The 5235-nt window shown below is 36.6% G+C and overlaps 1 pseudogene; it reads right to left on the bottom strand.

Moving 5' to 3' along the window:
• Nucleotides 1–203: 203 nt before the first annotated feature.
• Nucleotides 204–608, bottom strand: LOC110540737 (small ribosomal subunit protein eS17-like; annotated as a pseudogene).
• Between the last annotated feature and the right edge of the window lie 4627 nt (nucleotides 609–5235).

Here is a 5235-nt window from a genome sequence, read left to right as displayed (position 1 = left end):
AAACAAGAATAAATTAAAAGGAATCACACAACCCAGCATCAAGGGTTATAAGAAAACTGTAATAACAAACTGTATATTGGTGATGGGATGAAAACTTAGATAAATAAAACAGAATAGAAAATACAGACATTAACCTACATATAGTTTTCCCAATTGAATTTCTTCTTCTTTTTTTCTCGTTTATTGAAAATATGACAACAAATTTAAATGGCTCTACGTGGTGTTTTGAAATTCACCCCAAACTGTAAGCTGAGTGACTTGCAAGTTGGAGAGACTGGCAAAGTCCAGAAGCTTCAGCATTTCCTTGGTGTCAGGATCTACCTCAATAATCTCCTGATCTAGGGCTGAGACCTTGGGAAAGTAGTTATCTCTCCCTCTTTCTCTTCTTTTTGCAACTTGATAGCGATACCTCTCCCAGGACCTCTCTGAATCTGCTTCATCAGATATGTGACATAGCCGGCTATCTTGTTGCGGAGCTTCCTGCTGAGGATAATGGCGATCTCTTGGCACACATGCTTGTTGGTGTGGAAGTCGTTACCCAGGCGGGTGTAATACTTCTTGATGATGAATTGTTGTTCACATACAGTCTTGGTGCGAACGCGGCCCATGTTGGTGGGTCTCGGGACCCAGTTGAATTTTTATTTAAAAATAAAAGGCTAATTCCAGGAATAATGAACAATATTTTCAACATTTGATAATGGAATAATTGAATTCTATATCTTAAAGATGAACCCCAACCCAAAAGGCATGCCTTCTGTCAAAATTAATTCAAAATGAATCATAAACGTAAATGTCAAATTCAAGATTATAAAACATTTAGGAGAAACAGAGAAGAAACTTTTTCTGATCTGACATTAGTAAAATAGTTCTTAGATATGACACTAAAGGCTTGGTTCATTTAAAGAAAAATGATTAATGGACTTCATCAGAATTTAAAATGACTACTCTTCCAAAAAGAAAAGAAAAGAAAACAGTTACAAGAAAGAAAAGGCAAGTCACAGGCTCTGAAAAAAATATCACATGTCTAATATCACATGACTTGTATTAAGTACTGTGTAAACTTAAACATAGTTTTAAAGTATTTTTTAATTCTTTGAGAATTCTGTATAATATATTTTGATCATTTTTGCCCCAATTTTCCTCTCGAGCCTTCCAGGTTTACCCATACCTCCTTGTCCCTCAAAACTTCCCATCCTCCTTTCTCAACAGCCCACTAACCCCAACAAGGGCTGCCCATATACTCCTGAGTGTGAAGATGTTAAGACTCTGCAGGGCCTTCTGGCTCCCTCTGCTCTTAAGCAGTCTATTTAGTTGGAAAATTTTATGGATGATCCTTGTCCTCTTGCTGTTGAGATTTCTTACATGTGTTTTTGATCATGTGTTTTTGCACAGCTGCTGTGAGCTAACTATACATATATTTTACATATCAACTTTGGGACTCACTGTGATGCTAGAAACATACTTTACTATTTCTATTTCTTCTAGAAGTACTCTTAGCCATAGACAGCATCTTCTCATTCCTTTCCTTCTAATTTTTTTTTAAATGTTACTTTCAGTTATGTTGCTCTTTTCATTTTTCTCTGGGTTCATTTCTTGGGGGCCCATCATGTACTCCATCTGTTATCTTTAACTATGTGTAATCTATTATTTAAGACTTTTAGCAAGTTTTTAATTTCAAAATTCAAAATTCAAATTTTAAATTCAAAATTGAAAAAATTAATTTCAAATTTAAAAACTTGCTAAAAAGACTTTTAGCAAGTTTTGAATTACTTTCTAATTTCTACAAAATGTATTTTATTATCTTTCAAATGCATTTGATCTTTTTATTATGACTTTTGCCTTTCCTTCTGCTTTTCATTTTGCTGCTCATGAATATATTTTCTAGTGTCTAACTATTCTATCAAAATTTTTAGGATGTTAGAGTTGCCTGTTTCTCTCTTTGGATGAACTATTTCTTAAAGTGGTATTTAGGTTTGAGTGAAAATGTCCCTCAAAGGCTCCAGTATTTAAACATGTGGTTGCAATTTGGTGGTACTGTTTGGGGAGGTTTAAGAGATATGTGAAGGGCTCTAGCTGGTCCAAGCATGGTAAACACAGTGCTTAACCTTTTCTCTCCTTTGTTAAACCTTTATATTATACTCTTAAAGCTAGTCACCAAAGTCTAGTCCTTTATTTGTCCACTTTGTTATGCTTGACTCATTGCTAAGACTGATTGCTGAGGTCCAACTCTCAAAACATCAAGATCCAGCAACCAGAATTCCTTATTTTTACTATCCTAATTAAAATAACCCATGAGAACTTATTTAGCTCATTCTAACACAGACTTTCCCTTTTTCCCTCTTAAAATTAACATGTGGAAAGCTGTTTGTTGCTGTTACTGCCTGACTCTGATTCAGCTGTCTTCTCTCTTTGCCTTGCTCTATAAAGGATCTCTGTTTTGTTTGTGCTTGGAGATTGGTGCTTGGGTGTGATCTGTAATCTAAGGTCGAGAGGTGATCTCCCTGCAGTACACAGTCCCTTCAGTGTGGCCTGGCTGGGAGTTTGTCACTGAGGGCAGGTTTTGAGAATTTAAAGGCTTGAGCCACTCCCACTTTGTTCTTTCTGCTTCACACATTTCTCTTACCGTGGTGCACTCTTATCCCTTTGAATCTGTAAGTGTATATGAATTCTTTCTTCTATAAATTGCTTTGGTTGTGGTGTGTTTATCACAGCAATAGAAAAATAACTAACACAGTTGTCTACTTTTATTTGTATCAGGAGTTTCTCTTCAGCCAAACTGTAAGCTTAGGAATTACAGTTCACTATACACAATATCCTTCAAACAAAGTTTATTTCCTTCTGTCTGTGTCACCTCAAACAGTATCACTAGCTATTTGGTAATTTCCCATTTAGGGCTTTAGCTTTTGTATTTTCTTGAACCGCTGGTGGTCATAGTTACACATGCTGTGGGGAGCTCTTTTATTCTAGTCAGAATCAGGGACAAATAAAAGAAAATGGCTGATCTTTTTTATGCCAACTTTCAACATCAAGAACCCTTACATTTTATGAAGGTGTCCCTTTCAATACACCTCCCCAGACATGTCTAAATCCTACCTGCTGCCTTCATTTGAGCATTGTGATTTGAGACTTTTAGTTATGTGATTTGTGTTATTATCACTGTTCTGTCTGTCACCCATCTTTAGCCCCATGAATACTGGACTCACTACACATATCCACTGCTTTCTTATTTGACTGTGAGCTACACCACACCTTTAAATAAATGATTATGTTTTAGTTGTTTGCAATGATAACATTTCCATTTCATCCTTTGTTTTTATTCTCTAAAAGAACACATTCAGCTAGTTTGTCATTAAGGTATACATCTAAAGACAATGTCACCCCTGAAAAATAAACAGAAGAGAATAAACCTTACTTCACCAAGTCGTTGAATCTTTTTCTCTCCTGCTTACTTATTTTTAAAAAAAAACAGGTAACAATCAGATCTGCTCTGTGAGGTTAGGAGATTAGATTAATTAATACCTACTAAGTGCTCATAATAATATTTGACATTTGATAAATTTGTTATGTGAAAATGAAAGTAAATAAGAAAACATTAGTAGTCCATGAAATTAATGTAGATATTTACAACAAGAAAATTCTATTTTTCTGTGAAAGATGAGCAAAGTATGAGTAAGAACCAAAGATATTTTTATTTATAAATTGTTTGACTTAGTACACCTAATTGTGAACATCATCACTGTTATACCCAGTTCGAGAGCCCCCCAAAAGATCTACAGGAATCGACTCCGTTGCAAAACACATGAGGGTCTTTTTATTGTAAATTACAAGCTGCAGCTTAGGCCCACAACAACTGCCGCCGAAGCCGTGGGAACTGAGCGCGCATCCCCAGGTTAGTTGGGTCATTTATAGATTCTGGTCCCTCCCAGCATGCCCAAGGCAGGGCGATTCCTGCCTGGCAAGCATCTATTGGTCAAAATGCTACATTTTGAATTGATTGGCTATAGGAAGGTCCCCAGACCATAATGACCTGGTGTCCCTCCCTAGAGGGATAGGCGAGTTTCCTAACAACTGTTATCTCTAATGGGTGGGGAAAGAATGCAGTAAGGTGGTCCTTCCCCTCAGGCCATTACTAGACTTCTCCACCCACATAGTTCAGGCCTTAATAATAGTTGCTAATTTTTAACCTTTTTGGTCTCTCATCAGCATTCTGAATGAATGAATCCATTTATCTTTCTGCCATACATATTCACGTTTTTCATATGTCTCAAATCCTATAAGCAAAGACTTGCACATTGCAACTAAAATTACTACCACATCTCTCCATTTCCCTCTCAGAGAAGCTCTCACAGTGGTTTATACGAAACACAAATCCCTAAAGAAAATCATCAACCCATTAAGGTTTGAAAAGGTTTTCCTTTTTTTATTTTTCTCCTACCTTTCCTGGAACAGCCATGTTGGAATATTGTTTATTTGCCATAAAACAGCCAGCACCAGTCCAGAGGAAGGCAGCTTTAAGACGAAGACACCCAGGTACCAACATGTCTCAATTCTTTCTTATAAATATGTTAAGCTTATTCCTACACCTTTCCCTTGATTTGAATGGAATTTTTAATGTTAATGATTCCTCAACATCCTTCTCTCCAAGCTTTGACTATCTTTTTATTCCCCCAACAAAGTGTTCTAGAAACTGCTTTCAGAACCATTCACTGGGAGGATGTAGAAATAGCCTGGAGGAAATACCTATCTGATCACTAATGTTTTAATGTCAAAGGAAAGAAAAAACAATGTGAGAAAGGAAGTTACAGCACAAGGGCAGCTAAGAAAGCTCAAACACACATAGAGTAGTGGTTCTGGGGTAGACTGTGGGCCCTGAACACAAACAAGCATCCTTTGAACTAAGGACAAAAAGGGAGGACAATTTCCTAAAATGGGGTTTGTTTTCAGCCACACTGACTTAGGATACTTTTTAACAATGCAGTGCTTGACTTATTCTGGAAACTGGTGTCTTGAACTTTATCTTCCAGGTAGTGCACCAAGATGTTAGAAAGCCCTTGAGACCTCTATACTTGCTGCTCAGAGCAAGGTGTTTTTGAGAGTTCCATGTCATGGCTGTTTATGTGCATTCCATGTCTTAGATGATCTAAGACAGCTAGAAACAATAACTGAGTAAAATTTTGTCTTTCCTTAAAAGGTAGACAAAGAAAGTAGACATAGAAAAGTAGACAATGTAGGTAT

Source organism: Meriones unguiculatus, chromosome 5, assembly GCF_030254825.1.
Source record: "Meriones unguiculatus strain TT.TT164.6M chromosome 5, Bangor_MerUng_6.1, whole genome shotgun sequence".
NCBI lineage: Eukaryota > Metazoa > Chordata > Mammalia > Rodentia > Muridae > Meriones > Meriones unguiculatus.
Note: the sequence above shows the minus strand (reverse complement) of the source record. Positions and strands in the feature narration are given on the sequence as shown.